This window comes from Canis lupus, chromosome 1 (genome assembly GCF_003254725.2).
Source record: "Canis lupus dingo isolate Sandy chromosome 1, ASM325472v2, whole genome shotgun sequence".
NCBI lineage: Eukaryota > Metazoa > Chordata > Mammalia > Carnivora > Canidae > Canis > Canis lupus.
In genome coordinates this window covers 5143622-5158406 of record NC_064243.1, presented here as the reverse complement: position 1 = coordinate 5158406, position 14785 = coordinate 5143622, and positions in this window count along the sequence as shown.

Below are 14785 nucleotides of genomic sequence, written 5' to 3'. Positions count from 1 at the left end.
GAGGTCCCCACAGTCCCTGGTGAGGAGGCCCCCACAGGGGTGGGCTCGTTTCCGCACAGCCCCACTTGGACTCCAGTCCTGCAGCTGGCCACACAGCCTCCTGCAGGCTGCCACCAGCTCTGGCCTGGCTACGTGCCCCGGGGGTGATGCTTTCCAGATCCTTCCCTCCCAGTCCCTCCTGAGCTGGGTAAGCTCCAGCACCGACATTTGAGGGCTGACTCCCAGAACACACGGAGGGGCTCTCTTCCTGGAGAAGAGAATCTAAAGTTTTCCTTCAGGGGGAACGGCTGATAAGGGAACTTCCCGGGGGGTGACGTCCACCACCGTCTAAGGAACACTTCAGGTGGGAAGCATTTTCCACATCTCATCTCATCTGCACCGCTGACAGTGAGGCATGTTCTCACTTTGAGAAAAGGAAGCAGATTAAGAATTACTAAGAGGTGGGGGGGCAGGCCTGCCTGCTTTTCCCTGGGGTGTCCAGTCGTTTCTCTAGCGACACCAGGCCCAGCAGTGCTTCTCGGTGACCCACACAGATGGCCCTGTCCACTCCCACCCCAATTTCCATGCTCAGCCTTCCTGGGCATTCAGGATGCATATCACTCCCGCCCCCTCCGCCCCAGGAAGCCTGCAAAGTTGGGACGTGTGTTACTAGCGGCTATTATTGAGCTCATTAGTGTTATCCTATCTGTCTTTCACTGTGGTTATTGATTTTCGGACTCACCCATCACAGAACATCTGGGCACAAGCCCAAGACAGATGCTTAATTAAACTCTGAGCATCCCCACTTTTGTTCACCACACACTGGTCCCTGGATAACAACCCGGACGAATGCCAAGGCAGTCAGAAGGCCCTGGGATCATGTGTGGTAAAAGTGGCCAAGCTCCAATAGGTACCTCTGACTGGGAAAGCTCGCCGCTGGGCCCCCTCATGTCCCTTCAGCGTTCAGTGACCACCGTGAAAGCCGGGCCCCAGAGCACTGGGCCTCCCACCTCCTTGGACCTGCAGAAACACACGGCATCACCAGGGAGGGAAGGCCCTTGTTCCAGAACAGAGTTATTGGCTTTTTGGCCAGACCAACAGGTGCATTAACCCCAGGTCCATGGTACAAAAGTCACTGTTTAAGCTGAGAGGCCACTGTGCAAGGCTGACATTGAGCTGGTACTTTATCATGTTCCACAGGGCTCTGGAAGGCTCCATGCAGATACAGGGCTCCTGAGGGCAGCAGCATGAAAGTGTGCCCAATTTCTGTCCGTACGTGGTGGCTGATTCCCCAGCCTCCCCCCTGTGGAAAGGTAGCGTATCAATCCACCTTTCCCAAGGGTATAAATCTCACTCAGGGTCAAACTTATGACTGGAATAGAGCTCCTCACCAGCAGCCACCCCCAAGGGACATTTGGCAATGACGTTTCGGGGAAGTTCAGAGCTGGAAGGTGTGGCTACGGGCATCTAGTGGGCAGAGGGCTGGGATGCAAACCATCCTATTTGGCCCAGGCAGCTCCAGAACAATGAGTCATCCAACCAAACAGTCAGCAGAACCCAGCACTCCTACTGCGTACTTACTGTTCTAAAGACTTCTACAGGGTTAAGATAATCACATTTGCACCTCTTCATCCATTTGGGCTGCTATGACAAAATACAAAAAACTGAGTGGCTTATAAACAGCACACATTTACTTCTAACAGCTCTGGAGGCTAGAGGCCAAGGTCCAGGTGACAGTTGATTTGGTGTCTGGTGCAGACCTGCCTCCTGGTTCACGGAGAGCCACCTTCTTGCTGTGTCCCCATGTGGCAGAGGAACAAGGGAGCTCTCTGAGGTCCCTCTGTAAGACATCAACCCCATTCCTGAGGGCTCTACCCTCAGGACCTGATCATCTCCCAAAGGCCCCATTTCCAAGACCCATCACACTGGGGATTTGGCTTCAACATATGAATTTGGGAGCACGCAAACTTTCAGGCCATAGTTTACAGGTCGATCATCCTTATTTGAACCTTCAAAATAATCTGTTTATCGGCACAGATATAATCTCCAATATATTTAAAAATATTTTTTATTTACGTGAGGCTTTTAAATATTTTCTTCCTTATTGGGACACCGGGAAGCTAGTCACTATTTGTGCAGAAGTGCATTCCCGGAGGGGCACCTGGTAGACAGAATATGCTTTTTCTCCCAAAGAGGACCAAGCCTCCTACCTTCGGGAGTGTGCAAGCGCATCTGCACATGGAAATGACATGTGTATGCAAAGTTATCTGCTCTCTCACCAAGTAGACAGCCAGAGCCATCAGCACATAGAAATCATGATGGGTTGAAGGAAGACTGCCCTGGGGTGGTCTGACTTGGTTTGGACCGTCGGGGAAAGGTTGGGGCTGGCAGGAGAATAGGACCACACACAGCACCGAAGGTTTTGCTAAGCAAATCTAATTCGGGTCAAGAGAACAGAGTGGCATAAGACTCCTACTGGGAGCACCAGAGCTTAAATGTGGAAAGTAGGTTGGGAACCAGATTACAATCTGCCATGAACCCCAGGCTCAGGCTACTACAGAAGATTTTTGACCAACAGATCTATAACATGAAAGAAGTGTCTTCATAAAACTAATCGATCACTTTGATGAAGTGAGAGCAGACATCAGACCAACAACCAGGAGATACTGCAGGATGTCCGAAGCCAAGAAAAAGGCCTTGATTAGGAGTTGTTTGTGCTGTTATCATGAAGGAGAGGTCACCAAAGGTGACAAGGGACAAAGGAACAAGGGAGGGATGAAGGACTGTGAAAAGCCCTTTGGGGGAGGAAGAAGCAGAGGATGCGATCTGTATCGCTTCTGAACTTTCAGTAATTTCTCGCCTCTCTACACCTGCTTCTGCTTCCCTCTCTTCATTGAGACTGTTCCTAATATAGAAGTCATGCTGACCTCATCATTGGCCAATCGAGTTGCTTATTTTTTCAACCATTATCCTACTTGATTTGCCTATGGATTTTCAGCTACTTGAACGTTTTCATTTTTTAATGCACATTCAATGTGCATTGTCTTTAATTTGTTTTGATGCAAATGGTTTTAAGCACATTCATGGAGTGTTAAGCTTCAGGGGTAAGATGAACATGATTCCTTCTCTCCATAAACTTATAGCCCAGTGGGAAATAGCTATTAAACAAGTAATTTTGCATATATTCCTGGCACAAATTGTGGTAAGTGCTACTAAAGAGAGAGAGAGAGAGAGAGAGAGAGAGATGCTCTAAGAGTTCATCCTATGGAACCTCCCTTGTCCTGGAATAAAGGAAAACCTCCCTGAAGAAATATTTTGGCGGGGACTTGAGAGGCATGTAGGAGTTGGCCGAGTAGGACATGCAGAGGAAGCCATGTGCACACGCCACGGCCCAGGAGGGAAGGAGCCTAGCATGGCCCCATTCACGTGGGATGACCAAGGGAGAGTGACAGCATGGAAGCATTGGTCACATTAGACCATGCCCCCCGACAATCATGATTTTGAATCCAGGGTCACAACAAACCACTGACAAGAGAATCAGGGCTGCATTTTTACAATACGTTCTTCAGCATGGATCGTGGGCTGCCGGTGGGCAAACGTGCTGGCTGGAGGGGAGTGGGGTAAGACCAATTCAGAAGCTGTTTCAGGAGCTCCTCCTCAAGTCAGGGTGATGGCAAGGAGAGGGCTGGGGGTTTATCTAAGAAAGAGGCAGAGAGGTCTTGGTGAGTGACTGGATGTGAAGGGGTCCTGGTGAGGGAGGAAGATTCAGTTTGGCCCCAGGAAGCTGAGCTGTCCTGCAGATGAGCTCAGAATCAGTCTGGGGCAGGACATGATCTTGCCCTGCCTGCTACATGCTCTTTCCCTCCTCCCTCTCTGAATATCCCTCCCCAGGCTCCTCCTGGGCCTCCTTCCCCTCCAATGTCCTCACCCAGCAGCAGAACCCCAGGCCCCTGTCCTGCTGATCTCTTCCTCACTGGGGTAGCTGCCCTCACACCTGTCTGCAGTTCTGTCCAAATGCCAGGCCCCCAAATCTCCATCATGTTCTCCTGCAGCCCAGACCCACAGTATGTCTATCCCCTTGCTGCCTCCTCTCTGGGTTCTTGCTGGTACCATAAGCTTAACAAACATATACCTGAGCTGGGAGAGAGGGAGGGAGGGAGGGAGGGAGCAAGGAAGGGAAGAAGGGAGGGAGGCCGAGAGGGAGGAAGGAAGGGAGCTCTCCTCCTCTGTGTCCAGCCTCTGTTAATGGCAGTACCCTACTCAATGCCCAGCCCCAAAATATAGGAGCCAGCCTCCTTTGCTCCTGAAAAACAGTCATTCATAAAGATGTGTTAATTCCCTTTGAGAGCCCAGCCTGCCCGGTCCTCCACCCTCCCCTTCCCGTTACCTGGACCCCCATCACCTCGCTGACCTCAAGGATGCCAACCCCAGCAGAGCCCTCACATCATGCCAGGGGCATTATTTTAGCACAAAGAACTGACCCCATCCTGGCTGTGCAGCTTCCGATGTGAGGACACGCACCTGAGCCTGGCCCCCATCCTGCTCCCAGAGGCTCCTTCTGTCCATCCACTGCAGCCGTCTCCCTGTAGCCCTTCCCTTCTCCCGCCACGTGCTGCCTGGTACCTCCCTAGATACCGCACCTGCTGCGCCTGCAGCTCCTTCCGCTAAATGGCTCTTCCCTGAAAAAGCCTTGAGCGCCTCCAATGCCCCAGCTCCTGGGGCTGCCCTGCTCTCCCCAGGGGGTGCTGTGCATTCCTACCTCTGGGCTTCCACAAGCAGCATTCACAGATTTGTTGCCACATATATCTCGGTGTTTGTGGAACTTACCCATTTGGCTCTCTCTAGTTACAGAAGTCCCAGTCCCTCCTGGGAATCGTTAGGATGAGAGAAGCCAAGGGTTTAGCCACGGGTCAGTTCACCTGTCCTGAATCCTGCCTGCATGAGGGAGCCACCTGGCACATATCTTAGACACGGCCCTGCCTGGGCACCATCCCGATGGGGGGTGCGGGAGGGGGCAGGACTCGACCAGGAGAGGGCCTGCAGGTGAGGATACCTGCCGCCCAAGCTGAGAGCCTGAGAGGCGGGGAAGTCACAGGCAAAGCTTGTACCACAGAAGAGGAATTTAGAAAACGTGAAAGAGGGGAGGGGCAGGAAGACACCCCCACACTCACACTCACACTCACACTCACACTCACACTGTACGGGAGGCTAGTCCAGTCCACGGGCCGGGCGGCGCTGCCAGGCAAGCTAGCAGGAGATCCTGCTACGTGTCTCAGGGGCTGCGATTCGCCTAGATGTGCTCAGACCAGATGGAGGAATGGGAGGTTAAAGGACCACGTAGTGAGCAAGGACAGGGACGGGAAAGGTGACACAAATTCTCCTCCCACTGAAGTCTGCTCCCAGGATCCACAGGCAGGAAGGCGCGGGTCGTGTGAAGCATGGTGCACCCCCACCCAGTGTGCTTGGAGGTGCCTCCCGGTGCTTGGAGGCATCTCGAAGCACGTGGGGCTGAGGCCCCAGGTTAGCAGCTCACACCAAGGGCCCCGGTGGAGCTGCTCAGCTGCTCCCGGTGCCAGGTGACCTCATGCATTCTGTCCTGGGGACAGATTCCCCGTGGACTCTCTGCCAAAGCAAACCGATCCGTCGGTGGGTAAACAGTGGTCTCTGCCTTCCTGGGGTGGAAACGGCTCTGGGCTGGCGCGGCGGCCACCGGGGGGCCCCCACCCGGCCGCCCGGAGCCACCGCCGGGAGCCACTTGCCATCCTCACCCGCGGGAAACGTGCGTGCGTGTGCCAGCAGAGGATGACATTTGGGAGAGAACAAAATAGCACAACATGTAGGAAGTTGCGAGAGAAGATTATTTAATCCTCTTCCGAAATGCTGGCGGGGCTCCAAGAGCAGTAGGCAGAAGACCAGTTTAGAAAACCGAAAGCCAATCTGAATAATGATGAGAGAGCTTGTGTCAGGAACCGGCCCAGCAAACTCATTTATAGCCTCGAAAATGAGGGAATAATTGAATCTTCCGGGGGAAATGAACACGGTGCAGAAAAAAAAAGAAAATCAAATTGGCTTTCTCTCCCCAAGTCCTCGGACTCATGTTCCTGCCCTGCGCAGCAGGTGAGCAAGCACATCACCAAAGAGGAGAGTATCCGCCGACTTTGTGGCCCTTACAGCGAAGACACGAAATTCGGTTCTACAGAGCAGAGTCCACTTAAACCAGTTCCAGGTTGTGTGGTCTACACCCAATTTTGTTAAGTCCTAACATAGTGCGGCCTCTGAAGTCACGTTCTGGAAGATCTAGTCTTTCGCCAGAAGCGGAAAGAATGAGTAGCCTTCCTTAAAACTATCTCTCAGGTAGTGAGAGGCCAAAGGGAGAAGCCTGGGTACCTGTGCCCAGGTGAGCTGGCCTGGCCCAGAAGCACACGCCCGGCCTTCCTGCCTCGGCAGAAAATGGCACAACCGGGAGGAGCACGGGGATCTGGGTCTGGCCACTTTGCTGGGACACTGCCGAGAGCTGTTCCTACATCCAGGAGAAGGGGTTGCGCCCAGGGCTGGGGAAGCGAGGGGTCTGGGCTCCTGGGTCCCGCGTGTCTGGCAGGCAGCGGGAGGCCTCGCAGGGGGCGGCGGGCCAGCACGAGCCCCAGTAACCTGGCTGGTTTCACTGTCAGACTTGGTCTCTCCTCCCCTCCTCTACTGCCTTTGCCCCAAAATACTGTTTTACAACTGAAATAGCTCACTTGTCTCAGCACCCCCATAAGAAACTGACAGGCACTGTGTAAATAAAATACACAGAAATTATTTGTAACCAGAAAAAAAAAAAAAAAAAAAAACCCAAGCCTCAAAAACCATCAAACTGAAAATAAGAAAAGTGCGGGATCAGGGTTTCTAAATCTGGACACTGGTCATCACATGGGTCTTCTATGAAACCAAAGTTTGCTCCCAGGGTTAGTATCATGGTGATAATCATCCCAGTGTTGCCACCACTTGTTCCTTTAAGGCCGCGATGGGGTGGGAACTGCACTTTGTGGGGAGTTGCTGAGGCATAGAGAGGTTACTCGTTTTATTCGTGATCACATAGCTTGTAAACATCGGAACTAAGACAGGAAGTCAGGCAACCCAAGGCCACAGAGCATCCACCTAGCCGCTGTGCTATGTTGATATTTATTAGTACTTCATGAGCCAAAAACTGCACTGGACTTTTTAGGGACACCATCACATTTGGGGCACACTCACTACAACCTCCCAAGGTGGATGGATATTTGCAACCCCAATCTACAGATGGGGCAAATGAGGAACAGTGGGATTTAGGGCAATACTGACTCCAACACCCAGGCATTTAGCCCCAGGCATTGGAGGGCAGGGAGCACCAAGGTGAGCCCCCTGGTGTAAAAGTTCTTTGTGAAGCTCTCACACCCCAGGGTCTGCACCACAGGTGGTCATTGCTGCTACATATGAATCGTTCCAGGCTCTCTCCAATCTGTGACTTGGTAATCATCCCCCCAACACATGTTACTGCCCCTCCACAGTCCTTCTCAAGACTCTGAAAATCCATGTCACTTCAAAATGTGGCCTGTGTACACATTCTCCAGGACATCAGTTATATAGGCCCATCACACATGCCTGAGCACACACGTGTGCACATGCACCTGCAGGAACCCACAGAGGTGCACATACCCACGCGGGACACACATAGACTGATCATTTGCCCACTTTAGAAATTTAATACACCATACCAGATGACAGGCACTACTCTAACCATACTCTTTACCAGGCAAGTCATGAGCACGTACCCTATACCACACACCCACCTGGTGACAAGCACCTACTCTACAGCATACACTGTTCCAGGTGATATGTTAGGTTTGCAGATGCAAAAAAAAAAAAAACTAAAACAAAACAAAAACAAAAACAAAACAAACATGGTACCCTCCCCTTGCAGCGCTTGGTGTCATGAGGAAGAAGATGGTGACAAAAGTACATGATTCTATCCAATATGGTAAACAAAGACTCAGAGCACTGTGAGCTCTCTAGCAGGGTGACCTATCTAGCCTGGAGGATAGGAGAGGTTTTCCTGAGGAGGAGAACCTGAGCAGAACCTGGATAGCTGAGCAAGAGTTAATGAGGATAAGGAGTGCAAGAGCTTCCCCTGCAGGGGCCAGAACCAATACAATTCCCAGACGCCAGGGAGCTCTGCAGATGACACTTAGAGACACTGGGGGTAACCACTCCACTGGGAGTGAAAGTAGGCAAAAGGCACGCAAGCCATGGTGAGGATTTTTCTTCTCATCTACGAGTAATGGAAATGACCCAAGTTTTAAGCAAGTTTCCTTGCACAGAATGGAAGAGATGAAGGAAAAAAAAAAAAAAAAGGCCTGTATGGCCCAGTGAAAAATGGAAGTAAATTGGAGACAGACGCTGAATAATTTTTGTCACCAAAACCCACAGAACTTTGAGCAGAGCTTATGTTTTGTTTAAAAGCCCCTAAGGACAAGAAAAGCAGAGAGGGGGTTCCTATCCCATTCATCCCTCTCTTTAGTGCTTCAGACTTGGGTTTCTTGTCCATCTAAAGGTCCATCTGTAATGTCTAAGGTCTGCTGATCATGGCAGCTCCACTCATCACTTAACGAGCTGCACCACGTCCAGTTTAGTCTAACAGCTACAAAATGTTCATTTTTCTCCTTGGAGTTTCTTGTTTCAGTTCTTCCAATCGAGGAGATCACCTCTTGCTGACTTTGAAGGTTACCTCCACCTACCAGAATGCCATTAGCTGTTGCTCACAGGATACACAGGCTCCCTACGCACACTATGTCCTTACTCAAACACATCTCTGCACACCCCCAGGTGGCGGGGTCCTCTTCATCCCCCATCACCGTTGTTGGCTCTGCTACCCCCTCCCCGGGCACAGGCTGACAGATGCCCAGAAGAAATAGAGCCTTCTACACCATTACAACTTCCATTCTCTGCCACTTTCTTGTCCTCCCTTCATTAATCACTTGCTCTGCCCTGCAAAATGCCCGTGTTTGTTGACCCCAACAGAGAAATAACTTCATAAACTTTAATATACATTCCAAAGCTTCCTCCCCGCACACCTCCCCCTGAAATCATTCCCCGCATTGGCTCCCCATCAAGCAACCTCCTCCACAGACATTTTCAGAACAAATGAATACACACAGCCTTTTTTCTTTTCTTTTCTCTCTCCCTCTCTCTCTCTCTCTCTCTGTTCTTCTCTTTTTTGGCCTAGGCAGAGCACAGATCCCTAAAATAGAAGAAAATATATTCACTAAAGAACATCGAATCCAAGATATATAACTTATAATGTAAGGCTGGACACTAAACTGAGAAGTAATCTTGCCATAAGCAGAAATGATGACTGTCTTTCCCAAATGGAAAGGCCCCGACAGGGAGACTATAAAAATCATATTACTATTGTTACATATTCATGTGACTAGAAGTGCATCAATAAATAGATATGAGAGAGGCCATAGATTCTGTACATATGGAGACCATATGCCTCAGGTTTTCTGGGAAAGAAATATTATGTCCTGTGTACCCATATGTATAGTCATCCCGGCTGGCCATGTGTCCCAAATTTTGGCTGAGAAAATGTGGCCACCTGTGGCTCACGTACACAGATACGGTGAAACTCAAGCAATGTCACGAGTGATGTGTGTGGCCACACAACTGTGTGTTGTGTGTGTGTGTGGGGGGGGGGTTGTTGACAGAACGTGAGGCATCAGAAGCAACTCTAGGGTTAGAAGGTGGAAGGAGAGAGTCTCTCCCAATTACCGCAGGATGTGGAAGAGCCAACAGTGTATTTTATAAACTCGTCAACTATAGCAGCACAGACAAGAAACAATTAGAAGCAGTCACAGGCATTTTGCGGAAAGATGTTTTGTAACAAGCATTTTCCAATCCATATGCATTGGAGGGAAGTCTCACCCTGGCACTGTGGAATTGGCAGTTAGAGAACAGAACGCGCTAGAACATTAGACATAAATGAGGGCTCTCGTGGCTGAACACAGAGCAGGTGCGGCCACAGGCTGCATGGAGTCACAGACTGGCAAGTGTGGCCGAAGAGGGGGCATTCCCTTGTCATTCTAGAGATGAGAGGCGGCTCCTTAAGACCAGGATTATGCTGACGGCTTATTTGACCATGATTTGTTTGGTATCATGTATAGTTATGCCTAAATTAACCATTTCATCAAGTACAGAGGACTTTTTCCTGGATATATACCTTTGGAAGAAATTGTAGTTAAGATATAGCCTCTGGAGTTGTATTCTGCTGCTGGCTTCGGGACCCAGTTTCCCCAGCTACACACTGTTACTTACCTGTTTTAAGTTTTAGTTTTCTCATCTATAAAATGAAACATAATTGCAGTAGCTGCCTGGCCCAAGAGTCAGGCCCAGGGCGACAGCTCCTGGGGACTCTCTTGTCCTGCTGATCTACTGCCTGACCAAAGTGTCTATGTTTCCCTGGGGGCTGGGGGCAGGTTCTCGGGTCACACAGGGCAGTCTGACAGTGTGATTTAAGGAGAGGGCTTTGTCTCACAGGTATCAGTTCACATTTGCGGGGCTGGAGACTCAGGTCAGCAGCATGGGCTGTTGGTCAGGCCTACATGATCAAGCCCCAGGTAAAACTCCAGACCCCCAATCTTAGGTGAGCTTTCTCTGGTTGGGAGTACTCTGGGCACACTGTCACCCAACACCGTGGGAGAGGCTGGCGTTGTCTGTGACTCCACTGGGAGAGGACGACCGGAAGCCCTGCATTCAGGCTTGCCTGGACTCACCCTCTATGCCTCCTCTCCTTTGCTGGTCTAACCCATGACCATGAGTATAACAGCTTCCAGTGAATCTGTGAACCTGAAGGTGGGATCTTGACTACATCAGAAGCTGTAGTCAGAGTCAGAAGGGGCTGGTCCCCAGCTTTACACCATCTCCTTCATTTGTTGTGAGGAATAAGTGAGACAATCCATACAAAGTGCTAAGGACGGAGCCTGCCACCAAATAATGCTTAACCATTATTGGGTTTTCATTGTTGTTCTTAAAATCCACGACAGGGCCATGTGCACACATTGTTAAAGAAAGCAGTCTCCCAGGGGTCAGAACTACACAGCATGTCTCATTCTGATCCCCATTCCCCTCAAAGAGACCAAGAGAGCCTTACAGTTCCCCTACACTTCCAATGGTGACTTACTCTGATTTTAGGCATTGGCATTCCTCCTAAGATTTCCCTTGAAGAAAGCATTCCATAGGTAAAAATTATCATAAGAACAATTCTTCTAATTGAATCCTGCTCAGAGTGGGCTGACTCGGTTTTACACAACCAAATTCTGTAACCTAGTGTTGATGCATATAGACGAGAGTACTGATGCCTTTGATAAACAACCAGATAGACCTTCACCTTCCATAGCTCAAACTGCTTTAGAGGGAAATAAGCCAACACAACACCAGTAGGTGAGTCCGGTTCCTGATCCAAAACACCTTGCTGCAATTTGAATGAAGACCCAAAGATAGGAGGACAGTGTAAACTGACCTGCCAGTCTGGGCAGCCTGTCTCTCCTGCCAATTCCCTGTAGAGAGTACAAAGGAATTTTAATGTGAAAATAGCGAAATGAAATGTAGCCGTTAAATCTGCTGAATCACCAAACCCAGCACATTACAGACCAAATAAAAAATTATCTAGCACTGACTCCCTCCCAAGTACTGGATGATCAAGAATCACACACACACACACACACACACACACACACACACACCACCCACAACATCTGTGATAAAAGCACAGCATGAGGTGCCATTTGGCACAGGTGCTTCAGCATCATGGGCTTGATGGTGGATGTCAGGAAAACTTCAGGTGGGAGGTAATCCATGCATCACTCTAAGCAGAGAATTTCTGACTGCAAATTCAGGATGTTCTATAAAAATCCCTCTGACCTGAGCTGACCCGGCTGACCTGCAGATAGCTCTCACCAGATAAAGCATTTTGCAGTTGTCTTTAGAAAAACACAGAAGTGCTGCAGGAAAGGCACAGCTATGTGAATTTTTTAGCTGGATCAAAAGAAATGTTAGTGATGAAACCTTTGCATTTAGGCAGGGGAAATGTTCCATAAAGACTATGCTTTGAACAATTTCAGGTAGAAAAACTGCTACTTCTGTAATAAGAATACCAGCCACAAGCAAAGAACTCCATAGTTGACTATGTTTGAGAAATGCCCCCTTGTGTATTGTCCTCTTGGAAGGTCATCATGTAGGCAGAGTCCAGCTCCTGGCCAAAATCCTATGTGTGAGTTTTTGGGCTTGACCATGGGCAAATCCAAAGGTTTTAGTTTCACAGGGGTGAGATGCCAGTGTGCTGCAGTCTCTGGTGGGAGTTACCTGTCAAGGACTCACCCCCAAGGCCAGCCAAGCCCATGTGCACATCTGCATTCCTAGCCCAGGTCTCTCCTTTCAGAGTATCTTTACTGGGGCCTTCAACAGAAGCCATCAATCTCTGGGAGATTGGCTTTTAGGGGGTCAGGGGAGGGAGCCTCAAAGACCTTTTCTCTGCCAGACTCAGCCATGAGAACCCTTCAACTCCCACCTTTTCCCCTCTGATTCCTCTTAGCCCCAAGTGCTCAAAACTGCCAGGGTCTTTGTTTGGGGTTCCCTCAGCAATGACATCTGATAGATCTGTGCTGACCCACTTGACCCTTGGGCAGTTGCCCTTCCATGATGGGAAATGGAACAGGAATGAGTCACACCGTCTCTGGTTTGGCCTCTTGTTTGTGCCATTGTAGTAAGTGAGTAAAGGCTTGACTGTTATTTTCATTTTGGCTGGTTGTCTTAATCAGCTGGCAGCCTAGTTCTCCTCAACGCTGCTGAGCCTCTGTCACCACATATTATAGTATTAGAGACTCTAAGAAATCCCACAGTAAAGAAATTTATCTAACTAGGCATTTTATGAGCCTATTTGTATGGAGGACTCTTGTTATATGGTGCCTAGCAATAACATTCTTGGTGAAATATGTAATTTTAATATAAACTCAAATATAAGGAAATGGCTGTCCCATGACTTGTTGTAGACCGGCATAGGCCACAGAGAGACATTCAGAACAACAAACAAAAATACATATCAAAATAGAAACTGCCTAAAACATCCCTGGCTATGTAGTTCATAAGTAATTTAATTTGAAAGGATGAGTTTCAATACCAGGACACATTAAAGTTAACTATTCTTGTATATTACTATAATCAGCTCTATCCTTGGGTATATCATTAAAGAACTATACAGTTAATTATAAAGTATGGATTAATGCTGTTGACAAATACTTGAGTGGTTTATATGGAGTCCAGAATCAAAATAGCCCTTCAGATTCTAGACTCGATCTAAAAAGTTCTAGGGTAACTAGTAGTGTAATTGGTGATCAGATCAGAATACCAGGCCAATGGCCCCTTAACTGAATCCAGAGTCAATGGGAACTCTTTCTGGTGGATATGCTTCTCTTTTTAATTATACACTGAAGCCTAAGAAGGAACAAGATGCCCTGCACTCTGACACTCAGGCCAGTGTCTACTGACAGTGCTCATTGCTGTGGGAGGTGCGAGAAGGGTTTTAAGTGTAAGTGGCAGACCCTCTCATGACAGAATGTGAAGTCCTGGTGTGCACACAGAGCATTCATACGTGAGATGTCAAAACATATGAACAGGAATCAGACTGGAAAGTACCAAGTGAATGGCCCAGACACTAGTTTGGGTTCAAAGAGACAGATGTCATCATGGCCTGGAACATGTTTCTAAAATAGTGTTGTGGGATCCCTGGGTGGCTCAGTGGCTTAGCGCCTGCCTTTGGCCCAGGGTGTGATCCTGGAGACCCAGGATCAGTCCCACATCAGGCTTCCTGCGTGGAGCCTGCTTCTCCCTCTGCCTGTGTCTCTGCCTCTCTCTCTCTCTCTCTCATGAATAAATAAATAAAATAATAAATAAATAAATAAATAAATAAATAAATAAATAAATAAATAAAATAGAGCATTGTGCCTTCAAATCTATGGAGAATGGAAACTCCATGAGATCGCAAAAGGAAGGACATCTATGTATTTAGCCCTGAAATTCCTTCTTGAAACCAACACTCCAGCGTGGCATAACAGGAAATGGTTCGGGGCGAATACTGTGTTTCAGAAAAGATCCAGATGCCAGGTCCCCATATCACAGAGCTGAGAGCCATTGGAATAGGTGTAAGTGCATCATTAAAATGACAGCATAAGAGATTTAGTAGCAACCACATAAAATGCAAGATAAAAGTTTATTGAGACTATTAAACTTCATAGCGAAAAGGGAAAAAGAGCTGGAACCAGAGTTTATAAGAAGGGAAGTGAAGGAAGGCATGCTCGCTGGCTGAGACCGAGATGAAGGAGGGGTGCTGACAAAAGCGCCCTCCCTCATGTTGGAATATGAAGGAACTAATGATTTATTAAAGAATTATGTAGTATAATGAGGACACACAGCCGTAAAGCTAGCTAAAATGTAGTGTACAACCTGCTAACTTTGGTATCCAGTACCTGTCAAGGGTCCACTACGAACAAGGTGTGTGGTGGGTGTTGGCTCAGGAGAGACAGTGTGTATACAATGTTCCTTACCAAACACTTCTGCTATAATCTTTGCTGAATTGGTAATTTCTCTTAGTTTATGAAGTTCCTCAGAACACAAGGCTCCCGTTGGTCACAGACCTAAGCGTGTCCTCTAATGCCTTCTCTACAATTAAGTTAGAGTGCAGATGCAAATATTCCTTGGTAGGCAGAGAATAAAATGTGCTCAGTCCACAAACAGAGGG